The sequence below is a fragment of the Eleutherodactylus coqui genome, chromosome 4, assembly GCF_035609145.1.
Source record: "Eleutherodactylus coqui strain aEleCoq1 chromosome 4, aEleCoq1.hap1, whole genome shotgun sequence".
NCBI lineage: Eukaryota > Metazoa > Chordata > Amphibia > Anura > Eleutherodactylidae > Eleutherodactylus > Eleutherodactylus coqui.
In genome coordinates, this window is record NC_089840.1 from 263,699,732 (window position 1) to 263,719,558 (window position 19,827).

Below are 19,827 nucleotides of genomic sequence, written 5' to 3' on the forward strand. Positions count from 1 at the left end.
AAGATGCCCTGCTGCATGTTGACCTCTGCAGTAGGCGCTATGGGAAATTTGATTTTCTTGTGATTTTTGTCAAAAGTTGGTCTGAACTAACTAGGCTCGATTTAAAAAAAAAATCTGGATGATTTTATCACCTGGCTGATCAAGATGAGCAAAAAACTGGACATATCTAAGAATTTCCTTAGTATTATGCAGGTCATATAAGCGCATCAAGAATTACAGAGGTTCTCTCTACAGGACATCATCAAATCATGACAAGTTTTTTTGAGGACTGGAATTGAGAGTTACTTTAGACCATGTTTGTAACAGTCTGGCCCTGTAGTCCGCAATGAAAGACTCAACAGGATAGCACAATTCACCAATAAGACTATCCCTTCCTATTACTTCAGTTTGGGTCGAAATACTAAGTTGACCACAGCAACTTAAGTGTTCTAAGCTCCTCTTGATTTCTCAAATAATGTCTAGCGGAGGTGGAGCAAGACGCACTGGAAATTGGTTGAAGGCATAAATGCTGCAAGCAACAATAGACAATTCATTTAGAAAGTGAAAGTGGGGGCAGAAAAAGTAGCTATTAAAACAGAAGTGAAGTTAAAAGGCTAGTGATCAATAATGGTGGAAAAACCTGGTATGCAGTATTATAAAGCATAAGTGAACGTAGTCAGATGAGCCAAGGGTCAGGTAATGGAGGTCAGCCAGAATCAGAATACATTATAGCTTCTTGATTTAATCCTGTTATGTGTCCTTATGCCTCTTTGGATGCACCCCATAATCCTATTTGCCTTGGCAGCAGCTGCCTGACACTGGTTGCTCCAGTTTGGTTTAGAGTTAACTAATATCCCCAAGTCCCTTTTCATGTCACTTTTGTCCAGTGATTTCCCATTTAGTGTGTAATGGTGACATGTATTTTCTCTGCCCATGTGCAGAACCCTACATTTAACATTGTTAAATCTCCTTTGCCACTTTTCTGTCCAATCCCCAAAGTTATCCAGATCCATTTGCAACCGCATTCTGTCCTCTCCTTTAATTACTTTGCATAATTTTGTATCATCTGCAAATATTGATATTTTACTGCACAATCCTTCTACTGGGTCAATAATAAATATATCAAAAAGAATAGGGCCCAATACTACCCCCTGCCTTGGGCACCCAATCAGAGTATGTACCATTTACAGTATAACCCCCTCTGCTTTCTATCACTGCCCAGTTACTTTCCCACTTACACAAATTCTCACCCAGACCAAGCATTCTCATATTATATACCAACCTTTTATGCGGCGTAGTAATAATTCTTTGGAAAAGTCCAGATACACAAGATCCAGTGACTCTCCCCGGTTCAATCTAGAACTTACCTCCTTGAAAGCTGATCAGATTCATTTGACAGTAGTGACCCCTCATAAACTAAGCTGATATGGAGTTATATAGCTATTTTCCTTGAGATCCTCCAGGATAGAGTCTCTTAGAAACCCTTCAAACATTTTACCCACAATAGAAGTAAGACGTACCGGTCTGTAGTTTACGGCCTCACTTTTAGACCCCTTTTTGAATATTGGTACCACATTTATTATATTTCAGAAACAAAAGAAAATTAACCAGCGCTCCGGTGTTACGGAAAAGAACAGATCATCCAGGTTAATAAGAGGAGTTCGTGTAATAACAGATATTACTTACTTCGCAGGGGTGCTAATGGTTAAGCACCCCTGAATCCAAGATGGCATGTAGGATTCAGAAGATGTGTACGAAAAATTATTTTATAGCGACGCGTTTCGGCCGTAATTAGCACCCCTGCGAAGTAAGTAATATCTGTTATTACACGAACTCCTCTTATTAACCTGGATGATCTGTTCTTTTCCGTAACACCGGAGCGCTGGTTAATTTTCTTTTGTTTCTGATTTGTTCTTTTTCCCGCGGTGTTTTCTTCACCGCTGGGAGTAACCAAGCTGCTCTCATCAAGATGTCTTTTGGGACCGGTGCAAGGAACTATCACCTACATTGTGGATTGATACGCTATCTCGGACATTGACGCACGGGCGCCTTCATAACGGGCCCGGCGTCACGGGGTGAGTCATCTTCAATTTTTTTACCATATTTTCATTATATTGTTATATATACTCTCTCTTGACAACTATTCCCCATCCATTTATTGGAGCGCTATCCATTTTTTACTTCTTACATTTATTATATTATCGTCACTGTTTCCCAGGTGTCCATCCATGTATCTCAAACTTATAGAGTCTTCACATGTTCACCTCCCTCACATACATCTTCGGGTAGTGTGGGCTTTAAATGTATTTTACATAAAAACAAACCCCTCCTCCATTCAGTTTTTTACTGTCCCTTTTAAACAAACTATAACCCTGTAAGGCCTCATGTCCACGGGTGGGTTGGATTCCGCCCGCGGAAGCCGACCCTGCCCGCAGCCAAGGACTTTTTTTTTACCTGTCCGGATCTTCTGTGGACTTGTCTGGGTCTTCTTCCTCCCATCCTGATCTTCTTTCTTCTGCACTGCGGATGCCGGCCGGTGTGTTGCACACATGCGCAGTATACTTTTTTAATTTTTAAACTCCTGCTTTCTCGCGGATCCACGGCCCATCTGCAGTGTCAGCTGCGGTTGTGCCGTGGATCGGACAGCTTCAATGGAAACATCAGTGCGGGATCCGCGCAGAAATGGAGCATGCTGCGATTTGTTCTCTGGACCAGAAGGTCCACAAATCAAATCTGCATGCTTTAATTAATTTGCGGCCGCCCATGCATCCCTATGGGCGGCTTGATTTGCTGATCTCCCGGACGGGTGCCACACGTGGATTCCACAAATCAAATCCGCCTGTGGCCATTAGTTCACCACCCAGTCACAGCTTTCATCCAACCAGGTCTCTGTTATTCCCACTATGTCATAGTTTTTTTCAGACATTATTACTTCCAGTTTTTCAACCTTATTGGTCAGACTTCTAGCATTAGTCACTATATAGTTTCAAGTTTTTTTAGTTATTTTTTATATTAAATGTATCTCTACTAACTGTTCTGCCAGTTCTAACTGTAGATTTTAGCTAACCCCTCTCACCGCTCCACCACATTCTCATTACTTAGTCTCAGATCACTGTCTACACTATTTTCCCCTCTATCTTCCTGGTTCCCCTCTTCCCCGGCCCAATCATTTTGAAAAATACTACAGCCATTTCAGCATCAGAACCAACTGCCAATTTGGTAAGGAGCCATCAATGATCCAAAAACAAGCGAAAAATGACTGCTCTATATACTTCTAGGATCATGAATAAGAAATAAGGAGAATAAAGCTCATATATTTTGGTAGTCTTTACCTTTAAACCTTTAAATGTTAAATTATCATCAGGACCATGGATGCCATGGATTAAATAAGAACAGCAGTCAGTCAAGTTGGTAGAGACTGAAAGTGTACGTTCAGCAGGAATGTAGCAATAGTGGCTGGTGATACAGTAGTTCTAAATGTCTTTTCCCTCATAACTAGATTATTCAGTACAATGTCATTTGCTGCCACTGACATTTTCTTTAAAGTCATAAAGGCCTATATAGTAATAAAAGGGCTCCGAATAAAATTAAGAATATCATGTATAAATTATCCTTAACCTTAGCTTCATTTGGACTGTGACTTTTTAGACCTGATCAATTTTCATGAAACTATTCACATAAAAGTCTGAGAAAATATTTAATTCTTATCTCTCATAAAGATAGCCGCAACCGCTTCAGCGCTTTGTTCATAATTAAGATCACAATTCATGCCAGGGATTGAGTCACCCACCTGGAAGAACAGGGTCTTGTGTATGTATTTTTTAACCTTTTCAACAAAAATAAACTATTCCGCATTGAAATGGTTTGCTGAAATGACTTGTTTCAGCCCCGGAATACTTTATCCAAGAGAGCTCCGAGCTACTGAGAACGATGCAGACAATGTAGACGTCTGTTTACTGTGTTGAGTATATTTCTTTGCATTCTTCTACAGTATGTTATAGTCAGTTGGTAGTTGGTATTTTAGACTTACGTTAGTTAATGAGGATTTCCAAAGTCAGACCATGGCGAGATAAAGGGAGAATGGGTATAAGAGCCCCGAAACGCGTTGGACGGTCCTGTGTATCTATTCCCCTCCAATAAAGCCATAGATAATTCCCATATTCTTTGGAAGTTGGTTTGATTGAATGAAAAGTTGCGTAATGCTTAAAGTCTACCAGGAAGGGTGTGTTGGTGTTATACATAGTGCCCCTTATACCAAGTAAGGTCCATCTTATTTAGCCCTGATTTCTATGGGCACATTAAATTGGTACACTGGTTAAACACATTTTGATCTATGTCTAAAGACTGACCATAAAACAGTAGCTCACAATTTAGGGTTCTTATGCATGGTCTTATGTTAGTGCCTTAACTCACCTGTCTCTGGTTGCTATTGTTCTCTCTAGCATGCAAGTTGCTCTACTTCCCTCCACTATGCCTCCTCTCTGCATAGTGCCAGTAGGATGTATGTGTGTTCCCATCCCTCCATTTCCTCCTATATTAGGCAACATCTCCCCATAGTGGATGACTTAGTAATTTGGTCTCCTGTAGCCTTTTGTGACAAAACCCCTGCTCATTTACATTCCGGTTTTGAGTCCTGCCTGACCCTTGCTAGTCTGACTTTTGTGCTCCCTGATCTTAGCTCTGATTATTGGACATTGCTATAGCTCATTGCCTGCCCTAACCTTTTTCCTGGACTTTCTTACCAAACCTGTTCCATGCCTTGACCTTGTGCAGCATCAGCAGCCACACTACCAGGACTATCTGAAGAAGTAATGGCTTGGGGATCCTGTAGCAAGGACTTGTTCCCACTCGGCGGGGTCAAGGGTGACAACTGGAGTACCCCAGTTGTTGGCTTTCCAAACAGTCCAAGTAAAACTGATGTCTGGTGAGGTGGATCTACATCCTCCTACTTGAAACCTTACTTATGGCTTTATATTGCGCAACTTCTGTACAAAGCCGTAATAGATCACTCATAGACTAACATTGGGCCCTATTGTACTTCTGATATTTGTGGCATGCTCTATCTGATGCTGTATTACACAGCTATTCTATCCTAGATGAATTTTACCATTCGGAAACCCACAGAGTGCCTACATCTCTACCCATATACTGACCTCTGACTTGCCTGACTACGCTACCAGACTGCTCCTCTGTACTGTGAACTGATACCTACCAGTGCACTTACCTCTGGCTTTCCCTGACCATGTTACCGATCTGCAACGGTTACAACAAAAGACTCCAACCCTGAAACGACTTGTTACAGAAGTGTGTCTTCTACAATAATGTGGTCTCTGAGAGATTTTGTAACATCCCATCATTTAATACCCCCAAATCCCTGTAACCATGGTTTCTTCCTGAGGTATGTGACCCAAGCTTCACTTGCCATCAGCGATAACTACCTCCATCACTGTTTAATAAGAGTAATGTGCTGCCAACAAATGATGATTTTTATTGCAGCATACATGTAAAAGATGCAATTACCAGATAAACAAGGGATTGCTGATTGCCAAGTGATTTCTGGCAGCTTCACATGGGCATATGATTGAGTGCACAAATTCACATAACACAGCGGCCGCTCACTACTGAATGGTTGCTGTTTAACCCCTTGAGTGGCACGCCCGGAAATTTTCCGGGACGAGCTCCACTGCTCATAGCAACGTAGCCTGGAAGATTTCCGGGCTATGTATCACTATGGGAGCTGCAGAGCACAATGCCACAAGCTGTGACAGTGTGCTCTGCCTGCACAGACCCACACAGAGCAGTGCAAGGGCTTTGAAAAACCAGCAGAAGATATTGCAGATATGTCGGCAATCTCCTGCACTGGTTTGTTTACAGGTTGCCATAGAGACCATCGGCTTGTCAGAAGCAAGCCGATGGTCTCTGTGGCAGGGAGAGCTGGTTGTTAGCTGTCAGAGGACAGATAGGTACCAGCTCTTACAGCAGAGATCAGAGAAAACCTCCGATCTCTGCTGTGTTAACCCTTTACATGCTGCAGTCTATGTGACTGCAGCATGTAAAGGGCTGTCATGCAGCATGTAAAGGGCTGTCACCATCGGACCCCCGGAATGTGATCAGGGGTCCTGATGGGTCCCTGTGGAAGTCCCCTAAAGGGACAAAAAAAAAAAAACTTAAAAAAAAAAAAAAAGTAAAAAAATTATTAAAAAAATTATAAAAACACTTGTCTCCCTTTACTTTGTAAAAAAATCTAAAATATAATCACACATGTGGTATCCATGCGTCGTAATGACCCAGAGTAGGAAGTTAATACATTATTTAACCCCTTAATGACATGGACCCTTTTTTTCTTTTTTCCCCATTTCTTTTTTTCCTCCCCCCTGTTTAAAAAATCACAACTTGTCCCGCAAAAAACAAGCCCTTATATGGCCATGTCAATGGAAAAATGAAAAAGTTATGGCTCTTGAGATGCAACTGCAAAATTAGTTGAAATGCAATGATTAGACCATTTTAAAAAACCTGCCCTGGTGGGCACGACAGGGTGGTAGGAAACCCGCCACTCAAGGGGTTAAACTGAACGATGAGCTTCAGTGATGAGCTTAATCATTTATCTTTTATGCAGCATAAACGATCAGCAATAAAGTTTATCGCCCATCGTTCAGGTTAAACAGCAACCATTAAATTTTTTTAAGGTTTTAATTTACAAAAAGTGGAAAAAACATATAGTGTGTGTGTGTATATATATATATATATATATATGTATATATATATATATATATATATATATATTATATATAATAATATATAATAACTAGAGATGAGCGAACGTACTCGGATAAGCACTACTCGTCCGAGTAATGTGCCTTATCCGAGTACCGCTGTACTCGTTTTGAAAGATTCGGGGCTGACAGGTGAGTCGCAGCGGGGAGCGGGGCAGAGCGGGCGGGAGAGAAGGAGAGAAAGATCTCCCCTCCGTTCCTCCCCGCTCTCCCCTGCAGCTCCCCGCTCCGCAGCGCGTCCCGAATCTTTCAGCACAAGCGGGGAGGTACTCGGATAAAGCACATTACTCGGACGAGTAGTGCTTATCCGAGTACGTTCGCTCATCTCTAATAATAACATTTTGGAATCATTGTAATTGCTCTGGGTTGCAGAGAAAATTTACCATGTCATTTATACGGAACACCATAGGAAAAATAAGAAAAAGCAAAATTGATGTGTTCTTTCAGGAAGACCCCCCTACCCCAAAGTAGTTAAAAATTCATTATATTTACCCCAAAACAACACCAATAAAATCTACAGCTCGCCACACAATGAACAATCGCTCATATGGCTATGTTAAAAAAAGAAAATGTAAAAAGTTCTGCCTTTTGAAAGATAGGGTCGTGTGAAGACCTGCTTTTTTGTAGGACATCCTGTAGTTTTTATTGGCACTATGTTGTGGTTTATACTACTTTTTATTCAATTTTTTTCTTTGAGACAGGGTGATCAATAAAGCGAAAATTCTGGCATTGCATTTTTTTATGGCATTCACCGTGTGGGATTATTAATGTGATATTTTAATAAATTAGACCTTTACAGATTCGTAGCTTATTTTATTTTTTTATTCTTTGATGCGACAACTGAGAAACAGGGGGTGTTAAACTCTTTAATATTTTTAAATGATTTTTGTAATAATTAAAAAATCTTTATTTTAGATATTTTAACTTTTTTTTTTTAGTCCCCACAAGGAACTTTAACTTACGACCGTTTGATCGCTTATACAGTATAATGCAATACTACGGTATTGCATTAAACTGTATTACAGGCTGCCTATTAAAACATGCCACAGGCATGCTTTAATAGGCAAACATTCTTGGCAGACCTAGGGGCCTTCAGAAAGTCCCCTGCTGCCATAACACCTGGGGAGCAACCCTCGCGAACTTACAGCAGCAGGGTCTTTCGTACATTTAAATGGCTCTGTTAGAATTGCCAGTAGCATTTAAAGAGTTAACAGCTGTGATCTGAGTTATCTCCTCCTGAGCCTGCTGCATACACAACATATGATGCTATGAACACCTTTATATGTCCTAACTGCATGGGGTATGTACAGTTAGGATGTTTATAGCAGTATGTGTCGGTAAGGCGTTAACTACCAAATTAGGCTGCATCCTTAACCCTTTCCAATCCAATTTGTATCCTGGTTTTCCAAGGGAGCTTACTCTTTTTCTGCTGTTATAGAACGGCGCTATATGCTGGCTAAAGCCAGTACTGCATGAGGTGACAACTGGATAGGCTCTGACAGCAGAGAGGCTGGCAATATACAGTAAGAGAACCCCGACGGACGTCTTCCAACATCGGAGCTGTACAGCCTTAAACCATAATGTCTTTAGACGCCAGACAGTGAATTGGAGAGGGTTAAAAGATTAATTAGTAGAAACTGTAATGCCTAAACTGGGTACAACAATCAGAAAAGCTTATATTTGACTCAAAGATGATTTTTATTTTATTTTACAGGCACAAGTGTATTTAGTGAACCCCAGCACCCATATAGTTACTGTACCTTAGATACTCTTTAGAACGCCTGCGTCCGTTTCTTCCATTTAATAACTGAATCTATTGCTTGTGGACTCCTTCAAGGAAACTACAAACAAAAGACAAATGTGTCGTTAGCATCGGCGTCGACATACACCAAATCGCAAATAAACATGCAAGTAATTAACATTTTTATTAGAAAAAAATGACTTCTGCTTGTTAAATTAACATGCATAGAGATTTCATTAATATGCATCACAACTTATCAGAATATAAAGCTATCAACAGTGCAAACATATGTTCATACACACAGGCTCATTGTATTCATGTATCCATACACAAGGACTCAAAATGCAAATTTGTCATTGATTTAGAATCCGCAAATTGCAAAAGGAAAACAAATCTTTGAAATGAGCTAAGTTTGATGTTGGGAACGTTGTCCGTCCCTAGGTAAGTAGATTCATCATCTGTTGAGTATTTGTTGTGCTGTTGATTAACGGGGGGGAAAAAAAAAAGAGGAAAAAAAAAAGTTTTGATAATTTAAGAAGTGACAACATATAAAATTGAGTGCCACTTCAAGATTTAGGTGTTCTATTGTGTGTGTGCATTTTTAATCCTATGGGCTTAAAATATATTACATAAAGCAGCACTCCCGCAGTTGAATTACTTTCGGAAGCAGGAAAGTAACTAACATAGGAAGTGAATTGAAATGGGAAATAGAATATAATTACACGGTCTCATTTCAAATATGACTGGCTTCAAAACATTTAATTTAAGCCAAGCCTAATTTGGCCATTATGGGCAGGATGCCAGGGCTGGATAAAGTATGTAATAACACTGTATGCGGTTGCTTTACTGTGAATTAACTGCAGAAAAGAGTAAGGGGGAAAAAAAAATCTTGTCTTTAGGGAGATTTCGGCAAAATGATTCAACTACAGATGTGGATAGCTGCGTTCTATTCTCAAGCGCAACATCTTCGGAATCGATCAGGACTTGTTAATGGGGATCATCGATGTATTAGTTTCAGCTTAAAGTAAATGGCCATTACTTGTCGGAATATTTCTTTAACCTCTTAAGGACATACCTGCTTTTTTTTTGCTTATTCGATCTTACATTTCTGTAACTTTTTTAAAATTTTTCCATCGATGTAGCCGTAGGAGTATACTTAAAAGGACTGGGTAGGCACCACCCTATAAATAAAGTGGGATGCAGCCGTAAAGTGTCTAACAACAATAATGACTTCTAGCAACAAGTAGACCCATAAAAAAGTAGCGGAAGCCTTATATCATAATGTGAACAAAGCTTTATTACATGTGATAATGCCGTAAAACATGTAAAAAAAAGATAAAACAGTTGAAAACGAGACTGAATCACTTGAACCGTACGAGTAACTGGGTTCAGTTAAGCCGTCATGCTCCAACAGACAGTACTGTATACTGAAAGCCCGTAGCAATTCCATGCAACTGCTTAAAAATGTAATGTGACATGCTTAAAATACAAAAAAATGGAATGAGCTGGGCAAGAACCCGAAAAAATACATATGCGGGTGACTAACAATAATACCCATCCATGGTATGCCGCCAGTAAACTCATACCCCATGTGTCTCGCTACTGCATGGGTAGCTTCATTAGAGGATATGTGTATGTATTATGTACTTGGGTCTTGAACTGCTGATTTGGTTACAATTATATGCCACTGCCATCCCAGATACAGTATTGTCTATTGGAGCATTACTGCTTAACTGAACCCAATTGCTCTTAGGGTCCAGGTGGTTCCGTATCACTTAAGTGTTTTTATCTTTTGACATATTTTTGTGCCATTATCACATGTAATACATCTTTCTGCATATTTTGATGTAGGAGTGTGTGCTACTTTTTTATGAGTCTGCTTGTTGTTTAGAGTCATTGCGGATGTACGAGCACTTATGTTTGTGGGACAAGTAGTACTTTTCAATGGCACTATTTTGGGATCAATATAATATCCTTCCTGTAGAGGTGAGTGTCTCTCTTCATGCATTAGGTGCATCTTGCACCTCTCAGAGCCTCCATAGAAATGTATGCCAGGTCCAATCTGGCATCCATTTTGAACATAATTTTTTACAGTTTCTGGTGTAAATTATACATTAATTTATTGGTCCAGGGTGGCCACACCCTCTCCCAACAATCCCTGCCCACTTCTTTACAAAAATAGTGAGAGCAGTGGAAAAAGCCTAAAATGTGGGAGCAAATCCCCACTTGTGCGAGTGTTTGGAACTTTTTTGACACTAGAAACTAGTAGATACGCTGGCACATACTAATAGAAGGTCCTTGGTTGCCATTGGTGCTCTTTCATTGAGTTTCAGCGATACCAGTTCGGTGACAGAGAGAGTCTCCATCATAAGAGCTGGAAAAAAAAATCCCTGACTGAACAAATTCATCTTATGATGACATCGAATGGACTCCACCGACTATTGAATCCATTTTCCATCATTCTGTCTGGCACTTTCCTGGATGAATCTGACCCCTTTACCTTTCTGCAGTGTCCTGGTATTTAAAGAATATTTAATTATGTGTTCATTTCTCTGTGACATGGTGGTCAACTTGGGTCACATTTTTATTACTAAGCAGTGACTTATGCCTATTTTGGCGGCTTAGTAAATATTGAGCTGATACATTATTCATTGGGAAGTTTTATATACTTTGTTATGCTTAGTATTGGGCCTCAAGAGGTGGTACACAACGCCAAAGGGATAATCCTTGGGTCATGCTCCACCCTATTTGGCCTGCACTAGGAATATAGTAGCTCAATCTATCCGCGTTTCTTAGAGCGGTCCTGCCCTTGAACAGTCACAATGCCATCCATAGCATTCGCCTATACCTATAGCTTCTCTTACTAAAACAACAATTTCAAATAGGCAAATCAACAATACACTTTGCACTACTTTATATATGTCCCAAAAGTACAACGAATCATTGGAAATTCTAGCAATGCTGACCAGCATTGAGTATAAATGATGCAAACTTTACAATAAATCTTTTCCCAAAAGCCTATAAAAGACAATAAACAAATTCTTCCATGTTGCTTCTCTTCACAAGGTATATAAAACTGAATAATGGATACTACTACATCAAAGACGACATGTGATATCAAAGTAAATATGGCCAAAGGATGAAACAGACAGGGTCAAAAGACATCTCTATGATGAAAGTATGTAATAATCAGAGAGGAGAAAAGCGTGACAACACTTTAGAACAAAAAAGGAGAACTATATCAGAATATCCTTTGGGAAAATAGGAAGAAAAACTAAGTGCCTGCTCTATATTTAAAGTTTCGAATTAGACAATATTCCTGTTTTAAATCTGTGTATAATGAATGTTATTTCGCAGCCCACAGCAGTCATATCCAGGAGTGTAACTAGAGTCAATTGGACACCAGGACAAATTTTGAACCTTTGCCTTTTTGCCTATCACTTTTTTAACTTTTCTTCTCCATCTGGCCCAGACCACCATGATGATTTTCATCAGCCACGATTCGTCTCTGCAGAATTTATTGGGTTCTGTGTAACAACAGATCTCTTATATAGTCACTGTCATAGCTTCATCATTAACAGAAGACATAATGTTATGCTGAACAAAATTTAAGATACTCCTTTGATTTACCTGTTACAGCAGATATAATGTTAGCATTTTAATTTTGCGTTTCTTCCTGTAGGTTCTATACTACTACATATGTATTTTATATACGTTATTATGGCCATCTTTTAAATCAGCCTATTTGGGTAATCTAGCACCTCACATCACATAGCTGCTGGGAAAAAGAATGTCGAATTGCAATGATAATGGTTAAAAAATAGATCTTCCTTATATTTAGTTGAGACAAATAGAGGCTATACTAGATGTTTTAGAACTATTCACATATAACAAGTGTGAGAATATGCCATAAGAACAATTGTCTCCTTAATGTTTGCAGCAGTTCCTAGCTTATCCCACACGTGGGGGAATATAGGCCTCGGCCAGGGCATGAAGACTTTGTGATATGGCTCTTAGTCAACAGTAGCTACTGGTTCACCATCTGTCACTACTGTTAGGTTATCGTGCCTGGGGCCATAAGCATCTGTCTGTCACAATGCTGACTGTAATAACATCCAGATACTATTTTGATGTTTCTCATTAAGAGATCCAGATGTGTACTTCATTTGAGATCTCATTCAGTCTCAGAAAACAGGACCAGACTGGGAATACGGAGAATACCTGGCACAGAATGCATACCAGCTCATCATGGCTATGTGCATAATAAGTGTTGTATTCTGTCTTACAGTTTTACAGTTGGAATTAAGCCCACCTTGCTTCAAGTGCCACCTAGTAGAAGCAGAATATGGAATTGCATATGGTTAGCTATATACCCCTATATGGTTAAAACCGTATTTGATGATATGCAGCAAAGAGGAGTATCATTGCTGATCATACAATTCTGTAGGCTATAGAATGATAGTCTCATGCATCTTCTTAAAAGGAATCTCTCAGAGGACAATATAAGATAGTTGCTGATTTCAACATTGTGTCTGTTATGTCTGCCTGTGGTGTACTTTTTCTGAAATTTACAGTGTATTAGTTGCAGCGCTTGCAGAGCGCTATAAATCAGGAGTTCTCAGATTTCATGACCTGCAGGTTCACTTTGCTCTTTTCCTGCCCCTCTGCCACTGATTGACAGCTTTCTCCCTATGTACAGTAGTAGGGAAAAAGTTGTCAATCAGTAGTGGGATTGGATGGGGGTGGGGGGAGGGGTCAGCCTGCATTTTATGAATACCAAGGACTTCTGGTTTGAAGCGCAATGCAAGCACAACAACTAACAAACTGTAAATTTCACAAACAACTACACAAGAGGATGACAAACACAACTGCTGAAACACAACTTTAGTGCCATGTTGGTTGTTATCTTTTACTTTGCTCATAGAGAGAGCAACAAAAAGGTCAAGGCAGATTGGGTTGTACAAAAATAAAAAAATGTACAAAAATTGACTTTTTTCCAAAAACAATTCTTCTCTCTTTGCTGTGTCTGATTTTGTAGTTCAGCCCCGACTGGGTATTAGGCCTGTTTCATATCTGCATCAAAACTTCCAACTGGAGGTTTCATCTCAGATCCGGCTCAAAACACTGGAAGAAAAAGCATCGCATGGAGAATTTTTTTTTCTGTCCAAAAGCGAGGCAGCTGGGCGGAAAGTGGAGGGACCCTAATATAGTCAATGGGACCGATTGGTGCTGTTCAGTTCCATCCAGAGATGGAGCCCTGCAGCAGTAGGGATTCCCCTTTCCTGCTCTCTCAATGGAAAGTGGAACCCTGAGCGCAGATGTAAAACCACCCTTAGAACTGTGCTTTTGCCATGTGGGCATATAAGCAGTGCCCATAGTATCAGGTTATTATAATAATGTCAAAGTGCATCAACTATATCAAAATCTTTATGTATTTTAGATCAAAGAGTGACAAGATTAATTAAAGTGATACTCAGGCCCTTGGGACAAAAGTTGTGAAGGAACGGGAGAGAGGGAGTAATATTACTGGGTGCCCTCCTTTCTCATGGCCATACCACAGATTTGCAAGTTCCTGGGTCCCTAATCTGTCTTCCAAGATAGCATCATTGCTCCTCCCACTGCTTATCTGAGCAGCGCTGGTTAAACAGAGAACAGCATGTAGTGTCTTAGATCGCCAATGCACTACTGTTGCACCGTGTGCATTGGGTGGTCAGAAAAGTATTTCAGCCATTTCGGAATACCAAAAAGAAGCCCAAACTGACTGATCTGTGGCAGAACGGTGAGAAAGGACAGCACCAACTAAGATTATTATTCACGCTCCAGTCCCGGGTTAAATTTTGTTCCATGATTGCAGGGTGACTTTAAATATAAACATAAGCCAATACATTTATAAAACATATAAACATAAACCTGGATATTTGTCACTTCACCTTTTAGTTACATAATTCTATGGTCATAGATAGAGATGAGCGAGCACGCTCGGATAAAGCAGTTACTTGAGCGAGCATCGCTCTTCTCGAGTAACTGCTTACTGGTCCGAGCAGGCTCGGGGAGCGGCGGGGGTGAGCGGGGGGTAGTGGATGTTAGCAGGAGGTAGAGAGAGAGATCTCTCTCTCTCTCCCCCCCACCGCCCGCTCACCCCTACCACACCCCCCCCCCGAGCCTGCTCGGACCAGTAAGCAGTTACTCGAGAAGAGCGATGCTCGCTCAAGTAACTGCTTTATCCGAGCGTGCTCGCTCATCTCTAGTCATATATAGTAGAGTATTAATGAAGTAGCATTTGTTCCTTGGTTTAGCAACATCTTCATACAATACATCATATGGGGGCTTGCTGGGCCCCCCACAGTGAGAAAAAGACTGAATATAACAGCGGTCGCGCTGCACAGCTACATTCATTTTCAATAGGATTGCCAGAGATAGCTGAGCACTTGTACTCGGATATTTCCAGCAGTCTCACTGAAATGAAGAGAACAGTGCCTCACATGTGTGATGGCAATTCAATTTAATCTGACGCCACTGCAGGTGGGTGCAGGGACCCCACAGTGATGAGAAAAGAGGGACCCGTGACCATCCATATTTCGAATTGGTAGGGGTCACAGCAGTGAGACCCCCTACAGCTTAGACTTGTATCACATATCCTAAGGGCTCATGTTCACAGGCAGGTCAGATTCCGCAGGCGGGAGCCTGCAGCAGATTCCGACTCTGCCCGAGGCCGAGAACCCTTCTTACCTCTCCGGGTCTTCTTTTTTCTGTACCGCGGATGTGTATGGAAGCGTCGGCCGGCACCCCAGCACACATGCACAGTAGAGTTTTGTTTTTTTTTCTAACTCCTGTTTTATCGTAGAATCCGGGAATCCGGGTACAGGAATCGCCAAGCAATGGAACATGCTGTGAGTTGATTTCCTTACCCAAAGGTCCGCAAATCAACTCTGCATGCTTTAATTCAGTTGTGGATGCCCATGTTTCCCTATGGGCGGATTGGACTGCGGATCATCCCCACGGGTGTCCTGCTTGGATTCCGCAATTCAAATCTGCCCGTGGACATTGGACCTAAAGGAGTTGTACCAAAACAACTTTTATCACCTATCCCATTGGTGTCTCATACACTAGACAGACAAATGTATTCTGCTATGAGCGGGCATATTTGTGGTGTCATTTACACCACCTCCTGGTGTAAATTATATAAAATGTGTTGGGCTATAGAGCTTCTGTTAAGCCCCAACCATTTTCAATAAGGTTGCAGAGTCGATGTAAATCAGAAAAAAGTTAACATTTTTTGTGCAAAAGACCCATTTGTGCCAAAATTATTAGTTTATTTTACACCAAAATTCTACCACAATGGAGTTGATGTATTCCTTCCACTGACTTATCACCCATAGAACCCATGGCATTGTTTAGAAATAGAGATGAGCGAGTATACTCGCTAAAGGCAATTGCTCAAGCGAGCATTGCCCTTAGCGAGTATCTCCCCGCTCGAGATGAAAGGTTCGGGTGCCGGCGCGGGTGAGAGGTGAGTAGCGGCAGTCAGCAGGAGGGAGCGGGGGGGGAGAGAGGGAAAGAGAGATCTCCCCTCCGTTCCGCCCTGCTCTCCCCCGCAGCTCCGTGCCCGCTGCCGGCACCCGAACCTTCCGTCTCGAGGGGGGAGATACTCGCTAAAGGAAATGCTCGCTCAAGCAATTGCCCTTAGCGAGTATACTCGCTCATCTCTATTTAGAAATGTACAACTTATGACTGTTGGCCAAAGTATGATCTATGCAGCTTTTCCCTGTCTGTCACAAAAAAGCATGTGTTTCCACAATGGCGATGATAAATGCATTTGAAGACATTCTTGAACAAATCGGAATCCCACTGAAATCTATGCAAGGGTTCGAGGCTTCCTTTAGCGTTTAAGAACGATGAAAACGAGAAGAACAGTTACATTTAAAAAGAGCTTTACATTGTAATAAAAGCCTTAAAGATTGTAGAGTTTGGCACTTGGTGACGTGAGCGTTTAGTGCCTGTGTTACGGATCTCTCAGGGTTGAGGATGAATCTCTGATGTGTGTGTTAGATGTACGGATTAAATAATGCCTCTCCTATAATGCTCCAGTGTGGTAGCTTGTAACTCAGTAGCAAAGACAATTATAGTCACATATTCAATCAAGATCAATTGACACAAAAGGGTCTCTGAAGTACGGGAACAGTGGTGGGCTTTTAGAGATTTCCCCCTGACAATGACTTTGTTTTGGAAGCGTGACATTCTGCCTAGTGCTCTTCATTTGTTTTGTGTATTCAATGAGATTTTAACTACTTTTCCCTACTCAGGTGAGTTGTAATAATCACTAATTCAAAGTCGTAGAAAACATTCATCCCAGTGATGTCACATGAGTCCTACGTGGACAAATTGTAGTATGCACAATGCGTAGGTCCGGGGTGCACAATATATATTCTATAAAACAAACATTACTAATTAAAGAAAACCTGTCGACTCTCCTGACATCTCTGCTTTAGTAAATACACTCTTTAGAAAAAAAATTAAGAGTTGGCATTTTGCTGTAAAACTCGGCATGCAGTTACATCTCAGGAAGATATGCAAATGATTAGAGTTGTGGTAATTAGATGAACGGTCTTGCCACCTGAGGGCCTAAAAGTGGTTCCACCCTTGGCCTATAGAAAGGCTCTCAGAGGCTATTTGTGAGTAGTGACCTCTTCTTCCGCTTGTGTAGCTTGTTGACCACGAGATGTCTCTACAATGCAATCAAAGAGATTTCACCCCGCTACCAGAGTCTGAGAGGGGGAGCATTATTGGAATGTGAGAAGCTGGATGGCCATATCAATGAATTGACCGCTATCTGGGCCATTCAGAGCAGGCTGTTAGGAGGTGTTGGGATTAGTGGATGCATGAGGGCACACATACAAGGTGACCAGGTTCAGGATGCACTCAACAGACTACCAGTAGGGGGAATCATCTGATTGTCCCACAAGCACCAGCAGCTCCAACTGTTTTGATGTCCACCATTCAGATACAGGTGGTACCATCATTACAGGCCCCTGTGTCTGTTGGAACTATTTCCAGGTGCTTGGCTGAAGGATATTTGGTCAATGGTGCCCATTGCATGTACTGCCTGTGACACCCATCCACCATAGCCTTCATTTGCAATGGTGTTGTGAACGACCAAACTGGACTGCTACAGAGGGGAAACGAATTGTTTTCAGCAATGAATCCAGGTTTATTTAGGGCATTGATGATGGTATTGTTCATGCCTAGAGACCTAGAGGTGAGCACTTCAATCCTGCCTTTGCTATGGAGACTGCCCCCTGCTGGTGTGATGGTCTGGAGGGCCATCACATATGACAGTCCGTCACCCCGAGTAGTGGTATGAGGGACAATGACGGCTCAGCGATATGTTCAGGATATCCTGCAGCCACATGTGCTCCTCTCATGGCGGCTTCCAAGAGGTATTTTCCATTTGGATAATGCTTGGCCGCACACACAAGGGGATCACAAGAATACGTCTACAACATGCTAAACTTTTGTGGCATGCTCACTCACTGGATTTATTGCCAATAGAACATGTATGGGGCTATCCAGGATGCCAACTTCAACAGCCTATGAGTTTGCACAATCTAGAAGCTCAGTTATAGCAAATATGGACTGATATGTCGCAGGATGCCATACAGAACCCATATGCCTCCATGTCCATCCATATCACATCTTGCATTCAAGCTAGAGGCTGCCCAAAAGGGTAATAGAGCCTCCATGCTGCCCGTATCACATTTTGCGCTCAAGCTAGAGACCGTGCAACCGGGTACTAGAGCCTCCCTTCAAGTGTATGGTTTTCCACAATAAGACCTCGGTCAGACGAGCTTTGGTTGTGCACAATAATAGGTGAGCAAAAAAGTGCCGCTCACATCTGCCGAAATCACATGACTAGGCAAATTTTTCATGCGCAGAAGACCCGAGCTTCATGTACATGAAATTTGCCCATTCACTGGAGCAGCTGCGGTTGGACAAATTGGTAGGAGGAGGCAGGGTTGATCCCTCTAGTCTTGCCTCCTCCCACAATCTCAGGGAAAGCCTTGAGAAAAGCCCTGTAACCCCGCCCTCTTTCTCCGCTATAGGGAAATCCCTTGGGGAGTGAGGGGAGGGAGTCACCTTCTGTCCCCGCTGCTGGGGAATTGGCATAGGTTAGATGATAAAAGTCTGGATTGTGGGGTTGTCACTGCTAGGTACCCAGAAATCCTGAGAAGTGGGGTCCAGTGTTCCTTCTCCTTCACACTGATGGCTCCCTGCACCACACACAGTGATGGAGGAAATTGAATAGAGAGGTGATCAAGCATGCTCAATGCCTCTCTGTTTATCTTTAATGAGACAGCTGGAGTTAGCCAGGCACTTGTACTAGGCTATTTTCGTCAGCCCCATTGAAATGAATGGAGCATATCCTCAGCTGACACGTCATTCAATTTTCACATCACTGTAAGGGGAGCAGCAATCCCACAGTAAGGATTGGGGGAAATGGGACCCCTGTTCTTGGCATTGGTGGAGGTCTGCAATGGTGAGACGCCCACTGATCAGACTTTTATCACCTATCCCATGGATAGGTGATAAAAGTCAATTTTGGGAATACTCCATTAAAGAGATTTTCCAGAACTAGGATATTGTCCAGTTTTATTGCTGTATTTAGCTTCAACGATTCCAAATGGAACCTTCAACATTGACGTGAACATACCTGCTATCATTGTAAAGTGTCTAAGAGGTCCACTCTAGTTCCAGTCCTGAACTGCAGAAAACTGAGGGCAATCAATTTGTGAATAGATGCCCAATTTAACTTCCTGCCATAGGTTATGAAACAATAAATCCCTTCACCACATCAACCTTTTCACCACCCATAAACCACAAGCTAAAATATTATTAACTACTTCATTCCTACTGACAAAGAAGAATGTTGATAATGACCCTTTTATATACTTACAGTAGGTCCCCAATGCTTTTTGTTACTTGCTTTAAAGCATACCTGAGTTTTCAACAAGTTTTCTAAAATAAAATATTAGGTCTACATTACCTTGCTCATTTGCTGCTGTTTGCGCTATGTTTAATTTTTTTAAGCTTTGATTTTTTTCAGACAGTCTTCCCTACTTTTTTTGCTGCCCTGATGTTTGCAATCCACTTTTAGTCAGGGGGTATATCACAAGCCTACAATCCTGCCAGTAGTTCACTGTCCTATACTTCCTTTCCCTCACTTCACATGCTGTAGTGTTATGTTACTGGTCCAATCAGCATGGAAGCAGTATCTTAATGCCTTCCTCTTTGCTTTCCCAGGACGATTGTAGGAGTTGGGAATTCAAAGACATTCTG